The 18,073-nt window shown below is 38.8% G+C and overlaps 1 protein-coding gene across 2 annotated transcripts in view; it reads left to right on the forward strand.

Moving 5' to 3' along the window:
* Positions 1-7,514: 7,514 nt before the first annotated feature.
* Positions 7,515-18,073, forward strand: part of MAPRE2 (microtubule associated protein RP/EB family member 2) — a 65,296-nt gene continuing 54,737 nt past the window's right edge. The window contains exon 1 of one of the 2 annotated variants that reach the window (XM_081324988.1): positions 7,515-7,638. The gene's annotated coding sequence lies outside the window, so the exon portion shown is untranslated. The remainder of the gene's footprint in view (positions 7,639-18,073) is intronic. The other variant, XM_081324989.1, reaches the window with a different exon arrangement.

The following is an 18,073-nucleotide window of genomic DNA, read 5'->3' on the forward strand; positions in this document are numbered from 1 at the left end:
TTTAAAAATAATTCATTGAGTCTCCATTCTTGCTGTTTGCACTAAATCCAAGATACATTTTCCCCTATTCCAACATAATTCTTTCTTAGATTCATTTAGAAAAAAGAGGTATGGAGATACATATTTTTTAACAATATCTAAGATTGCTAACATCAGAATGACACGATTATCTCAAAGAGTATGGTCACCAGCATTATTGACAGATGTAATGACTCTGCAATCAGATTGAAACTCTGTTAGAATTTAAACATTTTCAGATGAATTAATAAACATGGAAATTTATAATTTGAATCTTATAAAAAATACTTTTAAAAGAACTGCATGGATGAATGATGGTGGTGAGGAGGAGAATCTTGGATTTCTTACACTGGCAATCTGTTAGCCAAAAATTACCAGCTTTTTCCCGCCCATTGTTTTTATGGTCAGCGTTCAATTGTTGCACAAGTGAATTTTTATTAATGGAACAAGATTTTGTTCCTAATTCTTCAGGACCTAATTTGAAGGAGACAAGTCATGCTACTGGATTCCTTTTGGAAGTATGGAATTAATAGCCTCCCAGATAATATTAAATTACTGTTTTAGCTCCTAGCCAGCATAGCCAATGGAGAAAGATGCAGCAATTGTACTTTAGCCATATTTTGCAAAAATGGTTATATAATCTCTTATTTTACTCATTTTCTTTAAACTTTAAATTGATTTTTATTTGAAAGATGTTACTGGCTTTGGTAAGAGAACTCTTATTTTTCATTTTTCTTTTAAAAATGCATTTATGCACACATTCAGTCATGCAGGATAGAGATCATAAAATCTGATAGAATAAGCTCTGTTTTCTCAAGGCATATGTGTAATGCATGTATAGTCTTAAAAGAAATATGTCAATCCTGTTTTTGCAATCTGCTGGATTAAATGGACTGAATTTCATCTGATAATTATCCTAGTATGTTTGGAATTCTTATCAAGATACTGTAGTGAAAAAAAGTTACCTGCCCCAAATGGGTGATTTGCAAAATAGGTCAGTTCAGAAGATATTCCTCCCACTTTTCCAAAGAATGGTTTTAAATGGCTTGTTGGATAATTGAGGTGTCAGATCTTGTATTTGACTGTTCCCAAACTTCACGCCAAGTAGATTTCTTCACTTTTGCTATTTGCGTTTCACCATCTTCTAGATGAGAGACAGCAGGCATTCTCCCTGCTTATTGGGTTAGTTACTTTTGTGTTGCCACTCTCCTCAGCTCATGACTTCAGGCTTGGGCAACAAGCCAGTTGATCAATTTCTGTCACAACTAGTGGATCAAAGGTTGGTTGATGTGAAAAAAGAAAATTCTGAGGAATTTGCAGGAAAACACTAGGTAGAAAAAAAATCTTGCTGCATACTGAAAAATGATTATCTTCTTAATTGTGACAATTGCAGGCATGCACAATAGCATGCTTTTAATTTATTCATTGCTATCAAGTTAAAAAAAAAACTTGTTCATGGAGACTGAGTGCCCAAACTGCAACCCAAAAGCCATGTATGTATCATTGAGTGCCAGGTGGGCGTGGCCCATTGGGTGGGTGTGACCCATCAGGTGGGTGTGGCCCATTGGGTGGGCGTGGCTGCAGTGGTAATGGCAGACTGGGTGGGACTAAAAAGTTCAGTCAATTCCAACTTTGCGAGATCTTTTTTTTCCCTGCGAGAAGTTGAAATTGATTGATTGAACCTTTTTTTTTTTTGCACATGGCAGAGGCCTAAAGTGAAAAGGTTTTAAAAAACCTAGCTGAAGGCCTAGGACTGGGGTGATGGTGCATGTGCCCACAGAGGGCTCTGCGTGCCACAGGTTCCCTACCACAGGCCTAGGTTTAAACTTAAGTCTTTCAATAAGATGCATGAGCAGCGGAAGATTTTATAGCCTTATGGTTACAATAAGCATGCAACTGAAAGAGGAATTCACAGAATTGAAACAATTGCAGACAGTTAAGTAAATTCAGCCAAACTGTAGAATAATATATTTTGACTGAAATCTAGATGAATGTCTGGGACTTAAGAAAAAGATAATTATTAAGAGAACTAGAGCATGTTGAAAGTGCTCAATGTGTTCACTTTTACTCCTCTATATTTGGCTATTCAACAATATGGTATTAGGGCTTAAGTGTTTTCTTCAATATAGAGTAGAAAGGATATTGACAGTAGCACTCCCTTTATATGTATCTCTTATTTACAGTTCTGTGATGGCAGGAATATTTTTTCTATACTTATTCCTTCCAAAGACCAACAAACCATGCTGTATATCCTGGCAAGCAACATAATTAATGCTCAAGGGACTTTGCTGCTCAAGGGACTTTGCTGCTAGGAAATTCCCTCTATAGTTTTTTTTAAAAAAGGGATGTTTATGTCATATAAAGAAACATAGGGGGGAAAAACACAAGTTTACAGAAGGCTACTGAGGATTTTAGATGAATTGGTTTTTGAAAATGATATACGAATCACACAGGCGTTTACTCAAAACTTTGCAGCAATATATACTGTATACACAGTATTCAGTTTAGAAGTTCACTAAAACGCACATAAGATATACCCATTTTTGTCTTTTGTCAGAAATTCTAAGAGTAAATACAGCCAGAATGATTACAGATAGAAATAGCATTTTATTCCTTACGTTTACTGGGCAAGAGTCCTGGAGTTCTTTTAATGCTTATTATGCAAGTAGATTAGCATGCACTTTTTCTGATATATGTATAGAAAACAATTTTGTATATACTTGTATATAGCATGACAGATCAAACTGGTTGAAAAAATCTTGTCTCCAAAGATGTTGAATCAAAATGCACCCACCTTCCTTTTGCGTATGGAAGATGGCACAATTGGCAGCTGAACTTTTTCAACATTGGAGAGTCAATATAGATCAGGGGTGTCAAACTCAATTTCATTGAGGGCCGCATCAGCATTGCGGTTGCCCTCGGGGCCGGGTGGGTATGGCCAGGGTGGGTGTGGCCTATTGGGTGGGCATGGCTAGAGTGCGTATGGCCTGCTGGGTGGGCGTGGCCAGCTCTACATCATTCGCATCAAGGGTGCCTATGGGGGCCTGGGCAAGAGTGGGACAGATCTGAGGGTCTCTGGCAGAAGGAAGGTCTCTGGGCCAGGGCCAAGGCAGTGGGGGCCGTTCCTTCACTGTTTCCAGGATGGCTTCGTGGGCCACATGAAACCACTTCGCGGGCCGGATCTAGCCCCCGGGCCTTGTGTTTGACATGTCTGATATAGATGATGTTGAGTGCAATATGTATGGTACAGAGCCTTCCTTGCTTTTTTACAAAGCCCTCAATCTGGAGAAATACCTAAATTTTGAATCTGAGAACAAGAATACTGCCATCCAGGGCAAAAAGAACTTCTGTCTGGATAAGCTACCTAGGATAAACTTCAGATCATCAACTTGACCTTTTGAATTAAAAAATAGGTAGCAAATTGTGATAACAAAAAAAACCATTGGTTTAGCCATGAAAGTGTAATAAATTGAAATCCCAACACATCTGGATATGATATGTTGGCTAAAGTTGGATTATAATCTATCAGCCTCAAGGATATTTATTCTGCTCCATTAATCATTTCACTAACTTCTAGATGTTTATGAACTTCTTATTCAAAAGGTATGCATTAAACATTTGAAAAGAGAAATGATCATGGACAGAAAGAACCATGGTGCTGCAATTTACATTTTTCTTTCTCTAACTTATAATTATTTATTCAAAAACAAGTTAAATAGAAGTTACTCTCAAGTAAGCAGGTACAACATTGCAGGCGTACAGAGTAAAATATTGTTGTAATTGTTTAATATTACTTATGGAGATATTTTCTCAAGAAACTATAAGAAATCCATAAATACTAAAAAGATCAACTAACTAGTTTATGGCTGAGGTGAAAATTAAAGGCCATGTGACAATTTTATAGTTGAGATTTACTCTACAGCTTATTCTCTTAATCACCCCACAATACTTGTTCCCCAGATCTGAAGGGATTTGGATATTAAAATATCTCAAGCATGATAGGTTATGAATTTGAAAATAAAGAACCTAAAAGGAAAAGCTCCAGAGGGGAAAGTACAAGAAACACTAGACTAATTATAATCCTTTCAGAATACTAGCTACGCAGGTCCATACTCTATCATACTCTAATTTTATTACTTGAATATCCTCCGATGAAAAAGAAAGCAGCACAATATAGGACTGAAAATTTTGATGTGAACGCCGTTGTAATTTTCATTTCAATGCAAGTTATATCAACTTTTGAGCCGTGGTCCAATTTATGTAACAATTATTTTTACAGCTTTGTAGCAGCCAGTTAGTTGGCTTTTCCAAGTAGATCCAGCATTGTAACTAAGGAGCATCAGAGATCACTAATGTTACCATATATCCAAAAAAAAGGAAGAGAAGTAGTATAGTAGTCTATTTGAACTGACAAGCATTAAATTCAACCTCCTCCAGGCAAATATTAAAGGAGTTGAGAGGAAATAATTAAATCTTGCATTCATTGTTATGCCTCCCTTCAGCTTTATAACTTTACAGCTTTTCAGCTTTCTATCTTTAGAGAAGTAAACATGATGTCAGCAGGATTGTATCTGCTGAATTTAGTGAGGAAACAGTTGCAACGTCAATAAATAGCATTTGTAGCTTCAACATCACATATTATACACTGGATAACATGAACTTTGCTTTAAGTATTATTTAATTCTTATGTTGCCAATATATTAATTTTCATGCTTATTACTATGAGAACTTATAGGATTGAAAGGCTATTATTTCTGCTCAAGCACATGCCATCTTCCTTTCGGCATTTTGGAAAGTTTGATTGTACTTGACATTTACAGTAAAACAGATTCTTGCTTGAAGAAATAAACTTGTTTATTTTCTCTCTTGTACATGAGGGGGAAAAAATTCTTTATCAGAGAGCCTTCACAGCAGAGATACTGGAAGATGAGCTAATCTTCAGCATCTTTCAAAATTCTAATTACTATGAACTTTCAAAATAAATATACATACCATTCCACACAAATTTTATAAACCAAAGTTCTGTTATAGTATCTGTATAGCGCGGACCTGGATGGGGGAAATTAGGCTCAAGCTAAATCCTAGAAAACCAGGGTGGCTCTGGATTTGGGGACTATATCTGAGTTTAGGGAATTTGCACCTTTGGTTCTGAATGGGGCTACATTATTCCTGACAGAACTGGTACACAATTTTGAAGTCTGTCTGGACTCATGACTTCTACTTGAAGATGGTTGTAGCCATACTTCACAAGTCAAGCTTGCCTTGTTCCTATCTGGATTATTGCAATATGCTCTACACGGAGCTGCCCTCCAAAACCACTATAAAGCTAAAACTAAAGCTAAAAGTGCAAGTAGTTATGTGTGTACTTCTATGTGCTCATGTAACACCGCTGCTCCATGATCTGCACTGACTACCAGGTACAAATTAGGGTGCTGGTTGTGGCCTGTTATGCTCATATGCTTATAATGAAGGACCAGTAATTACAGAAAACTTGTCTCAGATTATCTGTTTGACAAGATGTGTTATATTAGGCATGTTTGTGTCCTGTTGCTTAAATAGTGTCACCTAAAAGGACCCAGGAGATACCTTTCCTGTTACCAGGCATCTCTTATGGAGTGGTGTTCCTCCCAAGATCTGGATAAATTAGACTTTACCTGCCTTTGACAAGGCTCTTAAGACCTGACTTTACTTCCCCATCCACCCAGGCAATCTGTTGTGCTCATCTTGATTATTTTCTTTGGGGTTAAAATTCTCAAATGTGATATGTTTTGTTGTGTTTTTTTTATGTTACTTATGTGTTACTGTTGTCTTTGTAAGCCATCCTGAGTCATATGTCAGTTAGGTGGCTATATAAATTGACAAGTGAAATAAATAAAGTCAGCATAAGGAGTATGAAATAATTGAGGGAAAGGTTAATGAAACGGAGGAAATTAACTTCAGTTCTCAGTGACTGGAGTACAGATCCAAATTTAGCTGAGTTTAGAATAGAGGGACAAAAATAATATAGAGAGTAAAATGTAAGACAAGTCCAATCAGCAGACTAGAGTCCAAAGGTTGCTGACTTCTAAGTTCAGTAAAAGGCATTTTCCTTTCTCTTCCTCCCCTCAGTTAAGGGGAGGAAGGACCTGAAGGAATTGTCTTTTATGCAGAGATCCATCAGAGCAGCCTCCTCTAGCTTTTCTCACCCTATCCTACCCCAATGTACCAGCTTTAATTAATTTATTTATTTCTATATCAAGCCAACGCTAAATTCCTCAGAGAATTCACACACAAAAAGTCAATTACATTAAAATTTTAAAAAATTAAACAAGAACACCCCGTAAATTAAAACACAAACAAACCCATATTCGTAACTGCAAAATCAACCACACAAAATATGAGTTGCAGATCAAGATTTCGACTTTAAGATGACTTGGGTACAATAGTTAATGTTTGCTCTCAATAATTTTTTGGCTTGAAGGTAAGCAGTGGACTTGAAACAGCAATTTCCTGAATCCAATGTGCAAAGAAAGGGTAGTGTGAGATTTAAAAACCCAAAATTTGATACTCACAACTCAAAGACAAGTCTGGTTAACAAAGGCAAAGATTTATTGAAAAGAAAATTGAAAATAATAAAGAAAATAAAGAAGAAAGCGTTTGCAAACGCGGCCTCTTAGACCCTTCCCAAGTTGGATTGAGTTCAAAGAGCGCACTGAGCAAGTTTCAAACTAGGCATTTATACTTTCTTTTCTCGATATATGCCCCCCTAAGAAACTTAAGTTAGTCTTTGAAGTCATTTACATTTATAAAAGATCCTCTTTGACCTTTTACATCCAAAAGACTTATTGTAACAACTTCCTTACATCCGTCACTACACTATCTTGTTTTACTCACCTCCTTGAGGTGAGTATCCTTTTTAACATTTCAAAAGAACTTTGTTGATTACCAAGTGTGAATTCTCTGTCTAAGCAGGAAATACTGCAGATAGCCCCACATTTTAGTGTTACATTTTATACAATTCACTGGTGTTACATTTGGTACCATTTATAAAAGAATAACCTTTATTTATTTTCCTTTAGTAGGAATCCCAGCCATAAAGTATGGGGATAAGAATCCATCTGCGTATCCAGATTCGGCCAGTTGTCATTTCAAAGCTACAGTGACTTAGCAATGAAAGCCCACCGTCATTCCCCCCTCCAGAAAAGAACGTGGTTTTAGTATTTTGCTCTTGCTGCAGCCGAAGGTGGCCTCAGCTGCCCAGGCCTTGGCTGAGCCAGGAGAACGCCCAATAAGGCTTGCTCAGGGAGTCGCAGGAGTGACAGAGCTCTTTTGCCTCCCTGGCAGCCCCACAGAGGCCTGACGCACCGCGCCTTCGGGTTGGATCCTGGCCATTGCCCCCCCCCCTCTCTCTCTCCCTCCCTGCTGCTGCTTCTGCCGCTGCTGCTGGCTGCTGCGCACCAGGACCGCCCATCTCCAGAGCAGCCCAGCTTGCCCGCCCGTCTGACTCACGTGGCACTCGGGCGCAGCAGCAGCAGCGGCGGCGGCGGCAATCGTTGCGGAGGCTGGGGAAGGAGGGGAAAACAAAAGGGAGCTGTCAGCGGCGCGGGGAGCTGCACGCCCGGCGGCTCGGTAAAAGAGCAGGTGAGTGACGGGCGGGCGAAGGAGGCGCTGACTGGCGCTTCTGGAAGAAGGGGCAGGGAAGTAAGCGAGGGGCGGAATGGGACCCGTCTTCGAGAGTCACCCAGGCGTCCCCAAAAAACGGCTTAAGAGCAGCAGCCGTCCGGTCTCTGGCCGTCTGGAATCAGGTTGGCTTTGCGGAGCCCGAGACGAGGAAACGGAAGCCTTGCGCCGGACGCTGTTTGGATGAGCGGGGGGTCGCCCCGCTGGCACCCCTGAGGCTCTTTGGAAGGCTTCCCGCGCGGAGTAGGCGCGCTCCTGGTGATAGGGGAGCCGGAGGTGGGGGCGGGGGATTCCCAGAAAAACCTGAAGTTGGAAGGAAGAAAGAGTTGAGTTGGCGGCGAGGGAGGGAGGGAGGGAGGAGGTTGCTTAGTAGGAAGGAACTCCTAGGTAGGCACGGGGGAGGGGGGCAACCCTGTTTGTGGAGAAAATGAGGCTGCTGCTACCCGCGGCGGAAGAAGCTTCTACAAAGGAAGCTGCTTGGGGTGGGTTGGATCGAACCTCCCCGGGTTGCCGGCCGGCTGAAGTTAAAATAGCTCAGTGGACAGAGCTACTATAGAGCCGAGTTGTTGGAAATCCGGGCTAAGTTGGGATGCTGAGAGTTCTTGGTGGGTTTGGGTGAATGGGGCTGGACCTCTGAACCCTGGGATTGAGTTGAAAATAGGGGAATGTCACCAACCTTGGGCTCCAAATGCAAAGCTCATTTTATCTGGAGTAAATATTTTAGGCGCTGTAAAAATGTCGAAGGTAGGTAAGGTTATTCCGCCTAACTCCTTGTGGGCAACGGCAGTGGTTGAGGCATTTTGTCATAGAGCTGTACTTATCGAATTTACTGAACTCTTGGCTTTTCCAAAATTTATTCCACTTTCTAAACCTGCCATCGATCCTTTGGCAGCCCTGATGTCTTTATAAGGATTTCTCAGTCAGGGAGCCAATCCAATTCGGATTTTAGAAGACTATTAATTCAGGAAATCTTGGGGTCAGGGTGAACAACTGTCCTTTGTTTTGAGCACAAATGTGATAGTGACAGGCAGTTTGAAGTGGGGCCTTGTACTGGTTTTCTGCTGAAAAGTGTGTTCTTTTAGTATACAAAATGGCAAAAGGGGGGGGAACTGACACCCCATTCTGAATCAGCAATCCATCCTGGTTTAGGAAATTTTGATAACTTTTTTATGCATAATAACATGACCCAAGTTACTCATATAAGTAAGCAGGAACAGTTGCAAAATTACTTAGTTGAGTAATTTTGATTTGTGCTGTGCTTAGGTCTCTGTTGTTGGAGCAAATATCTCTCTGGTTTTGTTAATTTTAGACAAATACTTGCACACACAAACATCGTGCAGAGTAGATGGAATACGATGTAAGTTAAACTGGAGATTAGCAATTAGGTGCATATAGCAAAACCAAACAGTTTTTAAAAACAAAATATAGTAGCTGAAATCTCTAGATAGCCAAATCTTTCAAGTTCTCTGCATTGTAATAGGCAAGAGTTTTTAGACCCTTTGTATTTTTTTTAATTTGTGTGAGTAGTGCGTCCATCTGAAAAGTTAGTGAACCTTGATTTATGTCACAATTTAGTTTCAATGATGGCAGGGTCTGGACACAGGAGTTTGGGTGCTGTTCAATTAGATGAACAGGAAATTTTCCACGTGCACTATAATTGGCTTAACATATTTTACTTTTTACTTTACTTTTACTTTTATTAAATTTATATACCGCCCTTCTCCCGAAGGACTCAGGGCGGTGAACAGGGCATATATAAATAACAATACAAAAATTAAAAAGGAATTAAACAAGCGCCCGGTTAAAAAATACAATAACAATAAAAAACCCATTAAAAACCCTAACGTTCCCCATCAGGCCAGACCAGCTAGTTCAAATAAGTGGGTCTTCAGACCGCGCCGGAAGGAGCGAAGGTCCGATGCCATCCGGAGCTCAACCGGCAGTTGGTTCCATAGCGCCGGAGCGCCCACAGAGAAGGCCCTCCCCCTGGGGGCCACCAGTCAACATTCCCTGACCGGAGGCACCCTGAGGAGGCCCTCTCTGTGGGAACGCACAGGGCGGAGGGGAGTTGACGCCGGCAGCAGGTGGTCCTCGAGGTACCCCGGACCCATGCCATGTAAGGACTTGAAGATCATAACCAAAACCTTGAATCTCACCCGGAAGACAACTGGTCTTGATCATTTGTTGAGGGCAGTCTGTAAAAACCATTACATCCAGGATCTAAAATAATCTGATTTCTTTCTGTAGGAGTGTTTATGCATTTACAAATAAACTTGGCAAGCTCTCTCTCTCTCTCTCTCTCTCTCTCTCTCTCTCTCTCTCTCTCTCTCTCTGTGTGTGTGTGTGTGTGTGTGTGTGTAGGCATGGTGATACTTAGTTTTCCGGGGCATAAGGATTTACTTGTCAGGAGATATCTATTTTAAGGTGACCTTTTCTCGAGGTACAGCAACATCACTACTTTCTGCCTAACAGATTAACTATGATTTGAAAACAGAAAAAAATAAGCTTTCTATTTCCCAAATATATTATAGAATCAGTGTTCTTATTACTGTAATTGGCCTGCAACTTTTCAAAAATAGGTGTCAGTTAATTTGTTTCCTCCAGCTCCCATTAAAGTGGCAAATCTTCCAGACACCTGTCCAACAGTGGGCTGCACTGAGAATGCAGATGAAATTCTGCCTGGTGCTTGGTGCCCTTGAGGTCTGGATGGAAAGAAATGGGCTGAAGTTGAACCAAAACAAGAGAGAATTGCAGTTCATCCAGCAAGGCTCTGGTGTTTCACAAGAAGTGACATTGAATCTGAAGGAGCAGGTCCGTAGCTTTGGTATCCTGATTTGCTATTGCTGGTAGCTAGAAGGGCATTTGCCCAACTCAATACTCATTATAACTACACCTTGAATTGAAAGACCTTGCAACAATAACTCACCCTCTCTTCCTTACTTGGATAGACTACTGCAATGCTGTCTGCATGAGGTTGGATGCAACTGGTCCAAATGTATTCTGTATATTAAAGTGGCGTTATCTGCCATAACCACTTATGCTGGTGCATTGGCTGCAGATACTTTCTGAATGTAAAAGTGCTCCTTTTGACTTGGTGCCAAGGTATGTTTGGGACTGTCTTTAGGTAGAATCAGTAGATACATCTAAAAAAATGGAGGGGAATGTGTGTGTTCTTTTCCACAATGACGTCGGGGCAGAGATCAAGAGGAGGTGTTTTTCCATGATGGTCCCCTTACCCTAGAATGGCTGTCTCTGCTAAGTTAAATTAGGCCCTATTATTGGCCTTCCAGAAGCAAGTTAAGATGGAGTTCTGTGGAAGACTGTTTCAATTATTTGTGAATCTGACAGGGATGTTTATATAGTTCCTCCAGTTATACCTGTTATAATTATACTATGGTGTTTTATGCTATGTACAAAACTGAGTCATATGGTTGTAGCAGCTAGAAATAAAATAAATACACTCTGTCTCTATTCTTGTTTTTAAAATGTGAGGTATATTGTTTTCAGTTTCTGCATTTAGAGTGGAAATATTACTAATATTTTCTTCACTGATAATCTATTTTTAGGGAAGGAAATATCAGAGTAACAGATCGATTGCCTAGTTATTCATCCACAAACTTGACCAGCAGAATCAGAACAAATGTTTTGAAGTTTCTGCTTCTGCTTTCATTAACACTGTTCCTGCTCTTGTAATAATCTGCAGGTATGCTTGAGTTAAAAGTACATTTAATATCTGATTTATAGGATTTAGCATGTCAGTACATCAGTCACTCCCAAAGCCCTGGCAGAAAATAAATTAGACTAATGGGTATAGTATACTCTTCATATGCCTAGGCACTTTTAAATGTTATAAGTAAAAACAGCAAAATGTTCATAAATGCCTAGGCCCACAGCCTGGAATCCTGACAGGGCTTGAGGTTGACTTAGCCTTCCATCCTTCCAAGCATGGTAAAATAAGGACCCAGATCATTGAGGGCAATATGCTGGCATTGTAAATCTCTCCGAGAGTGCTGTAAAGCACTATGGAGCAGCATATACCGTATTTATCGGCGTATAACACGCACAGGCGTATAACACGCACCTCATTTTAAAAAGGAAATTTCAGGAAAAAAACTTAAATTTCGCGCTGCTGTGCGGTATTTACTATGGGTCATTAACATTATATCGGCGTATAACACGCACACATCATTTGCCCCCTATTTTCAGAAAGAAAAAGTGCGTGTTATACGCCGATAAATACGGTAAGTGCTATTGCTATTGCTATAATCAGAGATGATTATCTTTTTTCTTATTGGGTACTCTGGGAGGGAGGGATGCTTTCCCTATTCGTGGTAGGGTTGGGTAACAGTCATAAATTTATTTAGGAGAATAAATTTTGAAAGAAATGAAGATTTTGTTTGAAAACTCTGAACTCTATAACCCAGTGTTATAGCTGGGACTAAATATATTCTATTTTTAACACACCTCATTTTAAATATATAGCAAATAGTTTTTAAGGGAGGAAATATGGAATTAATTTCAAAGCATAAACAAACTGAGAAAAGCCCAGTAGATTAGCAAAAGAAATATAGAGAAAGGAATGCCAAGACATTTCTATTTAATGTCCCATACTTCTCATATTTGTTTTGGAAACAGTATTGCTATATGAAATGCAAGTCATAAAGTGGAGCATACTTTTTTTACATATGCAGTCATTCAAAAACTGCTTAGTATTCTGTATCCCATTTCTGGATCTTTTTTCTGTATTACTTTTATAGCTGTTGTTCCCTTGTTTATATTGCAGTTAGTCACAACAGCTTTACTAGCAGCATAGAGCAATTAACATCAAGTGAATCCTTTCAAAAGTGGGATTTGAATTTACCAACTCAGCTGTTGTGAATGCTTCAGATAAAATTTGAATTTAAAGAAGACAGAAAAGACAGTTACAGATCCTAAAAAGGTTAATTTAATGATTCACAGAAAGAATGTTTGCAGTTCTGCCCTTCCTATTGCATCATCTGTTTTCAATGAAACCCCTTCTGGAGGCTGAGGATATTCCTGAATTATATGGAATGAGGTGTAGGAAGATGGAACATACATACTGTATCTGCCCAGAATACATTCCTGTTGAGTTCATTAAGGAGTCCTGGTGGCGCAATGGTTACAGTTCAATATTGCAGGCAAACTCTGACCATAGCCTGAAGTTCAATCTTGATGGGACTCAAGGTTGATTCAACCTTCCATTCTTCCAGTTTGTTTGGGACAATATGTAAATAATGCTTACATTGTAAACTGCCCAGAGAGTGCTGCAAAGCGTTATGGGGTTGTATATAAGCCTAAATGCTATTGCTATAAGTCAGGGGTGTCATGTGATGTGTCACGACATATTGTGACTTTTTCCCCATTGTTGGAGCTGGGATGGATGCAGTTTCGGCATGACGCATCCAGCTCGCGGGCTGGTAGTTTCACACACCCGCTATAAGGCTTACTTTTGGTTAAGTGCTAGAGATTTGCAACCTTTGTTGTTGTTAGTTGCGAAGTTGTGTCCGACCCATCGCAGCCCCATGGACAATGTTCCTCCAGGCCCTAGTGAAGTTAATAGGTGTGTATTGTCCTCCATTCTGTTATTTCTCCCTTTCAGAAGATCCCCAGTGGCTCTTAAGACAGAATTTTTGTGGGAGAATGGGATGCAGAAAAACTGCAGATGGAGGAGATTTCCTTCTGATGCTTTTAGATACAGCATTTTAGGATTCACTCCCCAACTCTATAAGCAGAATGATTTACAAAATTATTTAGGGAATAAATGTCTAATAAATATACAGCAGAAATGATTTGGCAAACAAGGATTTACCTATTTGTATTCAAAAGGAATACAACCCCTCACCCTATTCCAAAGGAATGTTAATTGTAAATTAGGTAGGAATAAGGCATTAGATTAAGCAAAATTAAACCCTTTCTGAGACCTACTCAGGTAACATTTTATGCTTTGATTTCAGAAGTTCAGTGAAGTACTCTTGTAATAGGAGATAAGGTGAAGTTTGATCTACTGTTGTACAGTGCCAGAAAGGCATATAGATTGCAGCAGTAATATTCAAAAAAATCCACCTAGGTGTGATTTGGAATACATTTCTTCTTCTAAATTGCTGTGCTTTATAAACTCTGGCTAAGTTAGTACTTTTCTTTCCAGCATGAGTAATACAGAAATCTGATGTTAAAATGCATGTTAAAAAATATTTTATTTTTACAGTCAACCATCTGTCTGTTGCTTGTGCTGTTCAAGGTTAAGTTATTATTAGTAAGTCATCAACAGCGTGTGCTAGACATTCTACAGAATGGAGAACTGAAACAGGGTGCCTGCCAGGTAGATTTTTAAACTAAGCAGAGAATGACAGTAGGAAAGATCTGGATTTGATTATGAAGTGAATGAACTATTCTAGTAGAAATAAATCCAGAATAGATAAATCAGACTAGAGTCAGGAAAGCTACTGAGGAAAGATTTAAGAGGAGGGAAACAACTTATTGGATAAATGTGGAAATACTGTTCTGCACAGGGACAGAAGACAATATTGTTGAAGGATAATCCAGTGTTACTCCATCTCTTTGTTATCCCTTAAGACCTATCAGTGGATACTTGCAGAATATGTATATAGGCAGAGAAAGTTATAAGTGTCTATGTTAGTTCCGAGTATGAATAAATACTGTGGGAAATTCTGAAAGGAAGAAAAGAGGTGAGACACCAGAGAAGTTTCAATAGCATGTCAAATGTTCTTGTTTGCAGTTTAATAAGGTTCAGGGCAGCTGGATTTTTCATAAGGATTCTTGTGTATTAGGGTAACCGGAAACAAAGGGACTAGCATATTTCCTCTAAACAGGCCTACTTTAACATTTGAGGAGTCTTGTGATCCTCTTAAAATAATAATCATAGTAAAGATTATAAATCTGAAAAGTTTATGGCCATATGGAATGGTAAATGAAGCTAGTGCAGATCATTGATTTGCTGGTTAGTTTTTCTAACACTCTAATTACACGGTTTAATTGCACAAATAAAAATTGCATTTGCTATTAACCTTATTTTATCTGACATATACTCTTCCCATTGTAGTTTAGGTTATTTTAACTTCTATTTTGAAATTAACCCCTAAGTAATGTAAACTAACTTTCTGCCTTCTTTTAATCATATTTCCTTGATATGAGTAAACATAAAATAAATAGTTTGTGGTTGCAGAGTAAGAGAAAAATTAGTGCTCCATCCAGTAAACAAAATAAGAAATGCTGCTTTAGGCATCCTTCTCCCAGTAGAATAAGATCGGGAGTACTGCAGATAGTTGATCTTTAATTAGGATGGCTCAGTGGGTTAGGACGCTGAGCTTGTCGATCAGATGGTTGGCAGTTTGGCGGGAATATTAGGTACTTAGAGTCATATCAGTAAAATGTAATGTGGGTGAAAAAGTGAGTGTGCTTTACCTCCTCAACATGCCCAAGTGCTTTCTTGGTAAGTTTGTTTGACTAATTTTTATCCCATCTTCCTTCCTGCAGCTCCAAATGGCATTTATAGCATGCTGCCATTTTTTTCACCACCATAAAATAGAGTGTATGATAAGAGTGAGCTTAAATGGACTCCAGAAGATGGTAGAGGACAGGAAGGCCTGGAGGAATGTTGTCCATAGGGTCGCGATGGGTCGGACACGACTTCGCAGCTAACAACAACAACATGATAAGAGTGAACTGAGAGACAGTGCTTAGTCCAGTCGTTTAGTGAGGGTGCATAGCTAAGGATGAAGTTCATACTGATTTTCCACTGCCTTTTTCCTTAAATATTTTTTTTGAGTAACTTCAGTCCCAGGATTCCTATGCTATCTCTTACAAATATTAACCAGCCCTGACTCCGTTATACCTCTCATACTATGCATACAAGGTCAGCCAAGTGCTACCAGCTATTGGAAAATGTTTTATGTTAAATATAACTAGGAATTGGTTTATAGTGTACTAGCTGCATGTGTTAAATAAATCAAAATGACTTTTCAAGAATGCCCAATTATATTGCAATAACTATTTCTTACATACCTCCTATGTCTTATTTTCCTCTGATCTTTTTACCATTCTCTTTCTCACTCGTGGCCCAAAATACAGTACATGGAACTAGTTGCATAATTTCTTCTGTCAAGACAAAGTTGAGGAAGTGACATGCAGTTTATGAATGTTTGTGCTACATTGTATTTTTTTAATTTCCAAGACACCACAATATTTTTGTCATTAAAACTACACAACATGACTAGAGATCTGCAAAAGCTGCCATATTTTTCTCATATAAGCATTGTAGCTGACTACTATGTGATCCTATCACTATCAGCTGCTGTGTGGTCTTGCTCGTGGAGAAAAACTTTGGCCTGGAGTAGAAATGCAAAATACAAATACAAAATTGGAGCCAAAATATTTGAGAGCTGGGCTTATTTAGATTCAGGTTTTATAGTCGTCTTAACTATGCATGCATCTTGTTTTTTTTGTTTTTGTTTTTTAAAAAAATGGATTCTGGTGCTGCAAGGTTTGGTGACCTTTGCAAGGGTGCCCCTGAGTTCTAGACTGACAGTAATTTAAGATTCTTTTCTAGGCTGTCTGTAACAAGATTTTCCTCATAAATGCTGGAATTTCAAAATGGCCCATTTATCACCTTGCAGTTTTGCTAAATAAAATAAAATGCAGGTTTCATGAGCCTAACTGTAATCTGTCATGCAGAAAAAGAGAATACAACCTGGTTGTTAACATGATCCATAATGATTGCTTGCTCTCTGGTGGTTCCAATTGGCATAGAAACCACATGAAAGAATCCCCTGGGAAAACAATGTAAATGCAACTGGTAGCATTTCTTCCTAGTATTCCTTCCTCCTCCTATTTCCTTCCCAACAACTACCCTGTGAGATGAGTTGGGCTGATGATTAAATGTATTATACAAATCATTTCTAATCTCTCTCATTTTCAGTGAGGTATCCAACTTTTCATTACATTTCATTTAATGTACACATTCTTTCCGTTTGAGCCTTTTATTGGTCAAACGATTTTTTTAATTTTTTTTATTTTAATCCCATTTATATCCCGCCCTTCTCCGAAGACTCAGGGCGGCTTACAATTTAAGCACAAACCAATGTGCTTAGCAATAGCCTTCATTCTATGTATATGCCTGCTTATTAGGGCTTTCGCCCGCCCCCCCCCCGAAGCGGCCTTATTACAAAGTCAGCTTATTGCCCCCAACAATCTGGGTCCTCATTTTACCTACCTCGGAAGGATGGAAGGCTGAGTCAACCTTGAGCCTGGTGGGATGCGAACCTGCACTAATTGCAGGCAGCTGGTGTTACTTAAGGAGGCATTAGCCCACTGCTCCACCAAGGCTCCTTATAAATATAAGAATATATTTAGGCTATATTCTTACATATATTTAGTTTTGTCCTCTATTGCTTTCCATCAAATATTTTTCAGTTAAATCTATTCATTTAATGTATTCTTTCTATGGTTACAATGAACTTGTTTTTCTGTTTTAGATTTTGTGCTTCACAAAGATGAATATTAATCACTAAAATATTTTTGCTTAACACTCTATTAATTTTAAATTAGCACTTCCTGCATATCTATGTGTTGAAAAATGAACATTGGCAAAAAAATGTCCATACCCGAACAAGGATTTGCCGGTGGTGAAATATTAGATCAAATAATATCCTGAAACAAACACCAATTGTATGAATAGGCAGGTGAAATATAACTGCAGTTCCCTTGACAAATTTCCAAATTGTAATCAAAAAGGAGAAGGAACTGCTTTACCATGAGTCAGAAATTTGTATCTTGTTAGTCAGAAACTTCCAGACAGGCCCAATGCTTATAGAATGCTATTTTCTTAGAGCAGCCACAAAGGATTGAGTCAAATTAAATAGTGTACAAATAAAATGATACATAAAATGGGATGCTGTATTTCAAGGTTGCTCTATTATATATATCAATTATTTCCATCTATATTAAAATGGAAATAATTTATTTTCATATTGTAAGTATTATGACTATATGATTTTTCCCACTCTGCGGGCACGTTTTAATTGATTCATTCTAGTCTACAATGGGAGACTATTCTTAAAGAACAATTTGGCTGAATCCAATTCAGTACAGATAATAGATCCCTTAGAAATTAATTATGACATATGAATCAATTCACACATTGTAGCATCATAAACACAGTACGTTTTTGTCTTCTGATACGTACTGGATCAGTTGTGTTTAAACTTTGAGACATTTGTTTACTATGTTGTGAGCTGCAATTGGGTGGAAACAAAAAGCATCTGATAGGAGAAAGAGGATTTACCTTGCTGTTGTGTAACTTTTAAGTTTCAAAGTAGGGGTTTAGCTAGTGGAAAATGAAAACATATTTTATATGTGG

The sequence above is a fragment of the Vipera berus genome, assembly GCF_964194415.1.
Source record: "Vipera berus genome assembly, chromosome: 3".
Taxonomy (NCBI): Eukaryota; Metazoa; Chordata; class Lepidosauria; order Squamata; family Viperidae; genus Vipera; species Vipera berus.